We start from the raw sequence: 12,987 nt of genomic DNA on the forward strand, positions 1-12,987 counted from the left end.
TCCCCGTGAGCTGCAGCTCTGTCCCCGGCAAGCCAACGTGGATAGTGGGGTAGAACAGGTCTTGAGGACGCGTACCGTGTCTTCATGCTGGCTGCGGGAGCACGACACTGATGCTGCACAGTCACAAGCTGACTACGCTGCCGTGAAACAAGCTAACTGTGAGAACACGTCACTAATGCTGACTGGGGCACTACGCTGACTACGTAAGTGCCGCCGTGAAACTACACAAGTACCCAAAATTTGTTTGACTTTAACCAAACTAATATACAGATATATACAGTATTTTAAATAGAACAAAGTTGGGGCTCAATTTGTTTTGTTTTTGCAAGTACTCGAATGACCCATCAGGCCTTAATGCAAAAAAGCTGAAGGCAATTCCAGTCTTTAATGAATGCCATGATTCTTCCAACGACCTCCCAGGATGCTGTGCCTGCTCAAACAGCTGGCTGAAGGCTTGAAAACAACTCAAACTGACTATTAAAGCCAATGCAAAAGGATGGGAGAGAGAGAAAGTTCTCTTTAGACCATCGGTTCCCAAACTGTGGATCAAGTCACCCTGGGGTGCAGCAAGAAACTTGCAGGCGTGCCTCAGGTTGGTGGTTCAAAACCAAATTTTTTATTGTCAAAGTGATAGGTAAAACCAGTGTCGGTGGCTGCCAATCATAAAACCTGTGGACTAATACAACCACAATGTCCAAACTGCATAACTGACAGGTAGCAGCTGACAGGTAAGCACAAATTACTTAATTAATTACATATTTTTTTATTTACCAGAACTTTTGGACTAGGGTGTCTTTAATAGCTGATTCAAGAGAGTTTGGGAACCCCTGTGTTGCTTGTACCTCACCTAATTTTTGTATACACAAAACCAAACTCAGATGTCACAAGAGGGGATCAGCAAATATGGATTTGCCCAAGAACAAACTGGTGACACATAGAAAGGCAATCCCTGAAGTACAGGGGTAGAAGTGAAACAGTCACACATAGGAAATACTGGGTAGGTGGCAGGAAAATTAAATACAATTAGGCATCAACAATCACGAACATATAGGTGGGTATTCAATCCCGGATTCCAACTGTCGGAATCCTGGCCCATTTTCGCACGGCCCAACAGTATAAATCGACAAACAGGATTCAATGTTCCGCCTGTCCACTGTCGAAAAGGGGGCGTGTTGGCAAAAACGGATGTGGATTGTCGAGATCAGGCTGAGAATTCGACAAAACAGATCAGAGATATCTGTTTTATCAAAATCCGCCTTCAATTCTGTCTGCATTGGCAGCATTGAATAGGAGGCAGTCGCTTTTCCCCCCTGTCAGAAATAGCGGTGGGGATTGAATACCCCCCAATAATGTCCTGAAGTCCAGGAAGAATTTGAAGCTGGAGAGGCTGGATGTTTCAGCAAGATAACGGGGCAGATTTATTAAGCCTGGTGAAGTGATAAAGTGACTGGTCTTAACGCACCTGCAAATCAGCTCCTAACTGCCAAGTTACAGGCTAAGTTTCAACAATGACAGGTGGCGATTGGCTGCTGCATTATCATCAGCCACGTTATCATTCCACCAAGCTTAACTCTTTGAGTGCTAACGTTGCGGTGAGCGATCCTCAAAATAATGGCTACAAATGCCAGTATCACTCACAGCGACTGTGCTTTTAGTATAAATACAAATACAGCCAAGTCAATTAATTTCAATTTAATAAATTTTTGCACCCAAACACAGTGAGCGACGCTGGCATTTTTAGCGGCTATTTTGAGGATCTCACAGCAACCTTGACAAGCAAAGGGTTAATAAATCTGCCCCAAAGTTCCAAAACATGCCTCCAAATCAGTCATCAAGTACAAACAGGATCAATGCGGTAAGGTTTTCATTTGGGGTTCACCATCCCCAGACTTCAATATTACAGCAACTCCGTCGGGAATCCTGAAACATGTGGCCGCAAGAAGACCTCCGAATATATCTCAGCTGGAAGAGTTCTGGCAGTAAGAATGGGAGGAAGAGGAGGGAGGGGGTACATATCCTACGTCGAGATAGAAAAAATAAATAAAATAAATTTCAACTGGCTACGAAAAAAGAAAAATGTGCTGCTAGGTCACTTCAGAGACTCGTATATGATAATAAAGAAGTCACACGTCTGGGAAACAAAACCGGCACATTAAGACGTTAATGGCTGCTTGAAGGCTTTTCCTGTACATGGGAAAGGTCATGACCTCCAGTATCACAGCCGGCTCAATATAGCTCTCACTGTAAATAGTCCTAATATACTGTACCATAGCCTCACTTCCGCTCTATTTATACACAGGTTTTAAACGCATCCCTTAACCACTTGCCATAACAGTGATTATACTTAAACACGAGACTTATGTGGACACTTTTCCATATTTGTCCACTAACTGATTGTAAGGGGAGAGATTGCAAACTTATGGCCCACACACAGGACAATGTGTTCAGTGAAAGATAATGTTGAACAATTTACCTTGAATTTTCCTAGAGGACAACAGTGAGGGCACCCTTGCAATAGTAAAAATTTAATAAATAAAGATTTATTATTTATCTACAGTTTCTTATATAGCACAGCAGATTCCGTTGCGCTTTACAATAGTAAAACAAACTGGGTAAATTTATATGAAAGTGCGATCAAAATTTTATATGAAAGTGCTATCAAATATAACTGAATGAAATATTCTGATATGAAACTTATTGGAGGTAAGACATAATAGTGAGGAAAATAAATACTCTGTGTACACTGGCCACCGCCCAAGTGAGTTCAATGCTTGTAGTACAAACCCTACGGAATAATTGGAAAGAAGCTTGCAGTGGGCGCTTTGTAAAGGAAAGATCTAAATTTAGACATTCAAAAGAAGCAATAAACAGCTTTTAAGAACAGGATGAGTTACACAGACTCTTCCCCAGAGTCTGACGTGTAGCAGAATCTGCTGTATTGCGAGGCCTGGCATAAACCATAACATCGCACAAGCGTTGGCACATAAAAGATAGACATTAACAAAAATGGGCAAAAGCGTGATTCAAAGCAAATCCACAAAATGAACAGGACTCGATACAGATAAAATGATAGTAACAGATCGATATACTGAGGGTTATTTGGGGATGGTTTTTTAGATTAATTAATCAAAAACAGGATAATTCCACCAGAAAGTGAGAACAGGAGATCATAAGCGATTGACATCCCTGGACGAAAAATAGAACAGAATTTTTGGGTGGATCCTTTACCATATTTCAACTTTTTGAAATAAAACCAGGGCAGCGTAAACGTAGGGTCTTGGATAATTGACAAGCACCGAGGCCGTATCCTTGCAACATAGCAAGATTTTGTTCCAGTTGTTCTTCATGTACTATCAGAGGCAAGTGGGTCGATAATTACAGTGAACAGGATACATGTTTTATCAATAGTCTGTCTTGCTAGATTCCCCACGGAGCTTAATGGCTTTTCAAGTCGCTGCATTAATTTTAAACAAACCCCGAGATGCTTTTAACATGCGGAGCGGTCCTATCGGGATCTCGGGATACATGTCTGCCTCACACTTTTTGCTATTCTGCTGAAGTTTCACAAGGATACCTCAAGCTGCTTTAATGACGGCCAGCTGTAATGTACTGGTAAAATAACAGCACACAGCCACTCACAGAATTCCCCTTAGCAGGTGGCATTAAAGGCCACAACAGGGGCAGTCAGCATGATTTACTGTTAACACGCGTTGTGCTGGATGACCAGCAGAACCATTTACAATCTGCCGGTGAGAAAATCCGTGTAGATCTGGGCTTTTACCGTCCCGTGAATGACATTCAGAGAAAGCGCTAAGCATGTACTTTATTTACTTCAATGATACCCCTTTCACATTGCACTTTTAAAATGGTATATTGCCGTTTTTTTCCCATTTTAAAACGTTTAAGGCTGCAATGTGAAAGTGCCAAAGTTAATTTACCGGTTAAAGATAACCGGTATTTCAACACGGTTAAAAAGCAGAGTCCTACACGTTTCAAAGCCGTTTTTTAGGCAGTGTGAATGGCTCTATTTCAATGGCTTGAAACGTGTCCCTTGGGGGTTAAACGGGTTGAATTTTGAATGGTATTAAATGATTTTTAAAATGGTTTTCACCTGCAATGTGAAAGGTCTCAAGGCTCAGACCCGTTTTAAAGTCCCATTTAAGAATACCGTGTCATTACCCATTTCTGCAATGTGAAAGCAGTATAAGTGTCAGAAGTTGTTTGGAAGATTAAAGATTTTTTTTTTTATCTTGTTCAAAACAATAAGAACATATTAAAGCAGAATGTAATTGCTTATTTTTATTTGTCGGGTATTATGGCTGGTGGTCCAGTCCTCCCCGTCCTTGCAGGATGTTTCTCTATGTCTGGTTATACAACAATGCCGTCTAACGGAAGTAGAACGCAGTCGGATGGCCAGGAAATGGTTAATAACATTTTTTTTCACCAGCAACCTCTAGTTTACGCTGCTGGTGAGAAGACCAAACTTCCAGGGATGATTGATTGTTCTAATAAAATGTGATGAGTGGTTTAATCACAATTGAACAAGCGACATAGCAGCCCCCACTCACGATACAGATGCAGAAGATAGATATTGTTTAGCATGTCCCTGAATACCTGCATAAATGAAAGCCTCTGTTATTTTGCACATTTTCCATTGAATGTTCTGCTGAGAAATCAAGGACACCGCAGATGAGAAACAAAAGGGCTCGTATCGGTCTTTACAGGCTGTAGGATAACACACACGTGTGACAGCTGCACAAATTTAGATAAAGCATTGCACCGTATATTATGGCCTGCATGCGTTTTACTCCCTTTGAACCTGTAGTGTCATATTTAATAGTGAATTTAACCACTGTATTGCGCATAGACCAGTCACACATCAGCAAAATCAGGGGGGACGTGATTATTGAGAGGACATATGAAGTCACACACACACACCGCTACCCTCTTCTATGCAGTCATCAATCATATGCCTCCGTACACATGGGGTGATTCTGACAAGCTTTCGGTTCGATTTTGACTATATAGTCAAAATCGAATGGTTTTCAGCCACTTTCGATCTCGGGATTGAAAAGAAAATGAATTGCACCGTGTGTACGGAACTATATACAGAAGTACGGGAGCCCAACACTGGTTTGGAGACCCTGACTTGGTTAACTGCCAGCTGACAATAATGGACTTCAGACCATTCAGTAGGCAATTCCTATTAAGCTCTATTGGGGCAAGGGGCCTTATTCTAGTTCACTCTTTCTGCCAAAATCCTTCTTAGATGGACAAAACCATGTGCACTGCAGGGGGGCAGATGTAACATGTGCAGAGAGAGTTAGATTTGGGTGAGTTGTTTTGTTTCTGTGCAGGGTAAATACTGACTGCTTTATTTGTACATTGCAATATAGATTGAAGTAAAACCGCACCCAAATCTAATTCTATCTGCACAAGTAACATTTGCCCCACCTGCAGTGCACATGGTTTTGTCCATTTAAGAAGGAATTTGCCAGAAAGAGTGAACTAGCATAACCCCCAAGGACTCATAGGCTTAACATTCTCTATACAGCCTGGCATATGTTCATTCTATATTCATAAGATTTCTAAAATCTACAGTATATTGCAGTGATGGCTAACCTTGACACTCAAGCTGTTGTTGAACTACACATCCCAGCATGCCCTGCTACAGTTTTACTATTTGGCCATGCTAAAACTGATGCAGGGCATGCTGGTATGTGTAGTTCAACAACAGCTGGAGTGTCAATGTTAGCCATCACTGGTATAGTGTTCTCACAAGTATTTTCTTTTTTTAGGGCAGGGTGCGGACCACCAAGAAGGGGACGTTTCTCAATCGGGAGGGCACATTTTATATTAGAAAATTGGGCTCTTGTGTAGTTTCACGGCGCCGTGCTACTTCCGGGTTGGGTACGCTCGCCAAACTATCTAAAATAAAGTAACTTAACTCCATGCCAACGTGGATAGTTCATACCCCCACTAACCATGTTGGCATGGAGTTGATTTTAGATAGCGTGGCGAGTCACCGAGCCCGCAGCGCGGGCGAGCGAAGCGAGCCCCGCAAGGGGACTCAGACGCACGGTGCCATGAAACTACACATGTGCCGAAAATTGCATTAGAAACAAACAAAATAAATTACACATTGCACTAGGACAGTGGTAGCCAACCCTAGCCCTTGAGAGCTACCAACAGTTCACATTTTCCAGACAACCTAGCTGCTGCACAGCTGCGCTCATTAATCACTGACACATTTTAAAAGATACAGATGGAGCTAATTAGCTCACTTGTGATTCTGTGAGGAGACCTGCAAAACATGCACTGTTGGTAGCTCTCGAGGACTAGGGCTGGCTACCCCAGCACTAGGATTATGGCCATTAAACATTGTCATACTCTGTTATGCCCATTACATAGTCTGTTGTAATGATAATTACACATTATGGCACGCACTGTGATGCCTCTTACACATTATACCACACACCATAATACCCATTACACATGATGGCACACACTGAAAGTTTTCAGCGGCATGTCAGCGCGGTGGGGGCAGCGTAAGGGCACACAGTGCCACACACAAAAAGGGCAGGGTGCATTTTGAGGTTTTAAAAATGGGCAGTGTGCAGCACCCTGCAAAAAAAGCTTAGAGGGAACACTAATATATCAGTGACCTGTATGAGCCCCACTTCTGTGAGTAGCTTGAGTTTGTCCTATCTCAAAGGAGGGGGAATTTGATTCCCATGACACAGGCACAACGTACCATTCCTGAACGCCACATTGTACCCCAAATGGTACAGTAAGTGCCCAAAATGCCCAGAAGCACTCCCTGTTTAATGGAATCTGTCCCACAATATTCTCCAAAAGAAAAACACTAATAGATACCACAGGGATATGATGCACGGCCACTCAGACATCTGCGGTCTGTACAGCAAAGTATAAACTAGTGTTTGTAATGTTCAAAAAAATAAAACTAAGAAAAATAAGGTGCTTAAAATATGTAAGGTAACGCGAACACAGAGTACACACAAAATATATTAAAAGATTATCCACAAATCTATACCCCACTGCCGGCCTGTGGGGACCGCTGTGTAGGTTCCCCTATACTAAGAAGGTAGCTAGTATAGAAAGAAGACTGCGCGTAGGGGTAACAGGTGTGTGGGAACTCAATGAAAACTATCGTTCTAGTATAGATCAATGTATTTATTACAACTTGTAAAGCTAGATTAATTTAAAACAATTACATAATACAAAACAAACCTCCTGCAGTCCGCGGGTACATGCGTGTGGGTTCAACCCTCTCAGCCACCTTCAGATTGATTGAAGTTCCCACAACAGTCCTAGAGACAACATTTTAACAGACAGCAGGGGCAACACTGCACAGGTGCGCTCACCATTTCATATATTAAAAAATACAATTCCAGCGTAACATTTTCCTGTAACACTGGATATATCCCAGTATATCTGGATATTGCCTTTAAAAAAAAATTTAAAGGTGTATTTGTGAACATTTATCCTATAACAATGAGATATCCTTTTGTATAATTAGGACTCTTTCTACAACTACGTTGTAGAAGAACCTCACTTGCATGTGTATTTTATAAATATATTGTTATGTATTATGTAATTGTTTTTCATTAATCCAGCTTTATAATAAACTTCATAAGTTGTAACAAATACATTGATCTATACCAGTGACAGCTAACCTTGACACTCCAGCTGTTGTTGAACTACACATCCCAGCATGCCCTGCTACAGGTTTACTCTTTGGCCATGCTAAAACGGATGCAGGGCATGCTGGGATGTGTAGTTCAACAACAGCTGGAGTGTCAAGGTTAGCCATCACTGATCTATACTATAACAATAGTTTTCAATTCAGCTTCCACACACCTGTCGCCCACATACACAGTCTTCTTTCTACATACCTCCCAACATGACCCATTCCAGGAGGGACACAATGCTCTGCTCCTGGACTTAGCTCTTAAATTATGATAGCGTTTGCAATGTGTTTATCACAGGTTAACAAAAAAGTTTCAAGAAACTTCATTTTGCACACTGCTTTTATACAAGACTTGAGCTGTTTTAACATATTAATTCAATCAAGTTCTTTAAAGTATGCATCTGTTCAACAGGAAGTTTACACTCCCCTCAATGCACTAACAAACTTCAGCTGCACTGAATGAAAGCATTAAAATAAATAAATTCAAATAAAAATGCAAATATGTACTGTCCTATTCGGGACTAGGATAGTTATCTTAACATGCATTAACTTGCATCTTAAAACACAGAATTTTAATGGAGGTGCCCTGTAGCATCTTCATACAGCATTAATGATATTGAGCGTACACACTAGACCAGGCTTGTCTAACCCGCGGCCTGCATGCGGCCCAGGTCGGGTAGTAATGCGGCCCAGTGCATTTTATAGAAATTCTAAATATAAATTATAGGGCAACTCCGCCCGCAGCAGCGTCTCCATGCTGGCCGCGGCACTGTGCCCAAAGTAAAGATGGCCGCGGCCAGCATCGAGTTCTCCCAAACCTAAAATGGCCACGGGAGCGCTGGTGTGCATGCGCAGGCACACTCAGCTGCTCCCGCGGTCCGAAGGACGTCTGTGCTGGCGCTTCCCCCACGTGATTCATCCCAGCAGCGTGCAGGGCTGGATGATGATCTGATGGGTGGCGGCGGCGGCAGGAGCAGGCAGCCAGACCAGCGGTGACTTCTCATACCCCCACTACCATCAGCTGTGGAGAGTAATCACTACAGGGGGCATTATGAATATAAGTGGCATTACCAGGGGGCATTATATTCATAATGCCCCCTGGTAATGCCACTTATATTCATAATGCCCCCTGGTAAGGCCACTTATATTCATAATGCCCCCTGGTAATGCCAGGGGGCATTATGAATATAAGTGGCCTTACCAGGGGGCATTATGAATATAAGTGGCATTACCAGGGGGCATTATGAATATAAGTGGCATTACCAGGGGGCATTATGAATATAAGTGTGAATATGCCCCACACACCTTGATGATTATTAATGAGCATCAAGGTGTGGGGCATATGTTTAATGGGCATCATTTGTGTGGCATATGTTTAATGAGCATCAATGTGTGGGGCATAGGTATAAAGGAGCTTCACGCTGTGGGGCATTTGTATAATGGAGCTTCACATTGTGGGGCATATGTATAATGGAGCATCACGGTGTGGCATATGTATAATGGAGCATCACGGTGTGGCATATGTATAATGGTGCATCACGGTGTGGGACATAGATAATGGTGCATGACAGTGTGTGTGTGGTATATGTATAATGGAGCTTAATGTGGGGCATGTGTGTCACCTGGCACTGTGGGGGCATGTGTGTCACCTGGCACTGTGGGGGCATATGGCACTGTGGGGGCATATGGCACTGTGGGGGCATATGGCACTGTGGGGGCATATGTGTCATATGGCACTGTGGGGGCATATGTGTCATATGGCACTGTGGGGGCATATGTGTCATATGGCACTGTGGGGGCATATGTGTCATATGGCACTGTGGGGGCATATGTGTTATCTGGCACCCTGTGTCAGAATGTGAATTTTTACTCCTTCCCTGTGTCAGAATGTGTATTTCAGCTTATTTTCTGTGTCACAATGTGAATTTTGGCTTATTCTGTGTGTCACAATGTGAATTTTGGCTTATTCTGTGTGTCACAATGTGAATTTTTACTCATTCCCTGTGTCACATTGTGAATTTCGGCTTATTCTCTGTGTCAGAAAGTGAATTTCGGCTTATTCTCTGTGTCAGAATGTGAATTTGTACTCATTCCCTGTGTCACATTGTGAATTTTGGCTTATTCTCTGTGTCAGAATGTGAATTTTGGCTTATTCTCTGTGTCAGAATGTGAATTTTGGCTTATTCTCTGTGTCAGAATGTGAATTTCGGCTTATTCTCTGTGTCAGAATGTGAGAAACAATGTCAAACATCTCACTAACTTCATTTCCAAATAAGTTTAATATGTTAACTATGTTGTCTATGTTTTTTTTGGATGATCAGGTATCGTTACTGTTATTTTATTTTATGTGCGGCCCAAACCAAATTTTCATCTTCTAATGTGGCCCAGTGAAGGTGAAAGGTTGGACACCCCTGCACTAGACGATAATGTAAACAATTTCGCACAGAAGGCCCTTTCTGAGGAATATCTTTCACAATATCCTCTAGTGCAGTGGTTCTCAACCCCGGTCCTCAACAGTGCACGTTTTCCAGGTCACTCGGCAGTTGCACTCATTATTCACCGACATATTTTAAAAGACCCACGGGTGGAGCTAATTATTTATTTTGTGATTAGGTGAGGAGACCTGCAAAACATGCAATGTGTGGGGTCCTGAGGACAGCGTTTGAGAACCTGTGCTCAAGTGCATGGGCCTTTAGGCTATATGCTATTCATATGGTTGATATTTCCTAAACATTTGCTCCTTTGACCATTAAGGAAGAGAGAACTGCGCCGGAAGGGAAGAATAAGCATGTACACCAATACAAGGCATTTCCCCGAATACTCCCACACCTCAATGAAGAATTGTCTAGTTTCCTTTCTAATTATTACTGCCTAAAAACATCCGATAGCTGGAAAACTGTTAACAGCTACATAGAACAAAGCAATGTTCTGTATACAACAGGTATGTAAAATAATCATATAAACACCAGAACATCATTATTTATATCTTTAAGTAAGAAAAAAAAAAAAAAAGACGGTCCAGTGACCAATATGTTACAAAACAAAAAAGTTCCATTCAATAACTTACATCTTGAATACACTTTCATCTCATCCCTGCTTATGTCTAGTGACTGGCACTTGGTATGTGTCTGTTTTCAGATCACAGATTGCAGACTGGCCAATAGGACAAATATAGGTTTTGTACATTATCTGGAAACAATGAACTGACTTAGTCCATAGAGTAGTGCAACTATGTAGGCATTCCCCTGTGGTGAAGTAACACAGGGGAATCTTATCATAACATTACGGATTGGAAAGCAAACAGATGCTGGAGTGTGCACCGCCATACAGCCATAAACAAACTTATGTCTGTGACCACTGCGAGCTTACACAGACATGCCGACACTGCGCCCGTGCTGACGTGATCAATACCCTGGGTGCAGCAGACGCCCCTTTTCAGGTGGCTAACAGCATAAACTGTCTTTAAGGTTTGGCCGAGTCTGACCACGGTGTGCATTCACAAAGTCGACATTTATACGATGGCACCATAATGTCGAATGTGAGGATGTCAGCATGGTCGCTATGTCGACATTTAACATAATGACAGCAAGAATGTGTCAACATAAGTGGAATTTAGAGCTGTCAATAGGTTGACATTATCAGTTACCTGTCAACACCAAGAACATGCACTCTGTCAGCATACAGTACATGACACTATGTAGTCCATGACATACCAAATATATCTCCAACACGAGCATCAGAGTGACCAGACACAGCACCCAGGCCATTATAGCACATGCAGAAGTAGTACTGAGTACTCCTGTGCCCACATACACACAGCAGTGCCAGCAAAGCCCCTCATAGCACTGACACTGTGTGTGCAGTCACTTCCAGCAGCCAGGCACCATATGCAACAGGTCTCAGTGCCTGTGCCCGGGCCCCATCCCCTGCTCTGCGGCCCAGCGGGACCCATCCTACAACTTTCACCAACTCCTTCCCGGGCACCGTGCAGGAGGGTGACAGACAGCAGCGCCCCAGGGACACCTCCTCCCAGGGGTCACCCCCTCCCCTGGCACCGGCAGGCCTCTACACTGACATGCACACCCGGATCACCCCCCCAGCCCGGGAGCAGGGCAGTGGGGGCCCTGGGATCGGTGTAGGCAGCCCCGGGGCCGGCAGCGGAGACATCTTATACACAAGTCAAACTTCCCACTCGGGACTTTCCACTTCCACTCACTCTCTCTCCACAGCGCGGCCCGCACCCTCCCCCCATCCCGCAGCCGGCTCCCCCGGTGGTACCTGCAGGAGGCCTGGGCCCGGGCGCTACACCTCCTACTCCTCCCTCCCGCAGGCTCCGTTACTCCAGCAGCAGCGGCGGCGGCGGCGACTCTGGAGGATGTCGGCGGCGGCGCTGTGTGGGCTGCTGAGGCCGCGCAGTCTCTCTGGGGAAGAGGAGGGGGAGGGACTGGGGGGAGATGATGATGATGGACGAGGAGGTGTGGGGAGGGTCGCCACGGAGATAGGAGGAGGCGGGTGGATGGAGGTCTCCTCGCTCTCTCCACTCCACCACAACATGGCGGCCGCCGCCCGGTCGGCACCTCAGCAGCAGCAGCATCGCGCCCTGTCTGAGCGGGGTCATTATGGGGGCTCTCCCCTCATACCACCCGTATAATAATAGCCCCTTATACTACTATTATTTCACTATTATTACATCAGAACTTTTATTATTATAACTCATTATTATAATATGATTAAACTATAATTGTTCTTATAACTCATTATTATGACGATACTGGTGTTGTATACTGGTGTTTCTCTCACAGGACGTGGCTGCTGGATGAGCCGGACCAAGTGTGTGTTGTGGAGACATAAATAACTTTTACATGATAATAAAGTGGCTCCTGTCCCTCATTATCCAGGTCCTGTAATTGGAGTAATAACCAGGAGGTGTAGACTAGAAGCTGGAAATTGATGGATATCTGTCCCTCTGTTCCCGGCAACAAGTGGGCAGTTGCTGCTGCTATAGTTTACATCCACTGCACATTATTATTATTATTGTGCCATGTGGATGAACTGGAGGCAGTGACTTCTTGCTGGGCTCCCATTTGTTTCGAAAGGCACATTGATACGGGATACGGTCGTATTGTCGACAGTCATTAGGGCGACACCGTTGGGTCGACATGGATGAAGGTCGACAAGGGACAAGGTCGACAACTGTGTTAGGTCGACATGTTTTTTTTTCACTGTTTTTTGAGCCAACATGTGCCGACAGGCGGTATTTTATGCCCTACCATCCA

At 43.8% G+C, this 12,987-nt stretch overlaps 1 protein-coding gene across 1 annotated transcript in view; it reads right to left on the reverse strand.

The window, feature by feature from the left end:
• Window positions 1-12,254, reverse strand: part of RDX (radixin) — a 59,210-nt gene extending 46,956 nt beyond the window's left edge. The window contains exon 1 of the mRNA XM_083169994.1: window positions 11,990-12,254. The gene's annotated coding sequence lies outside the window, so the exon portion shown is untranslated. The remainder of the gene's footprint in view (window positions 1-11,989) is intronic.
• Window positions 12,255-12,987: the final 733 nt, after the last annotated feature.

The sequence above is a fragment of the Crinia signifera genome, chromosome 2, assembly GCF_055691185.1.
Source record: "Crinia signifera chromosome 2, ASM5569118v1, whole genome shotgun sequence".
Lineage (NCBI taxonomy): Eukaryota > Metazoa > Chordata > Amphibia > Anura > Myobatrachidae > Crinia > Crinia signifera.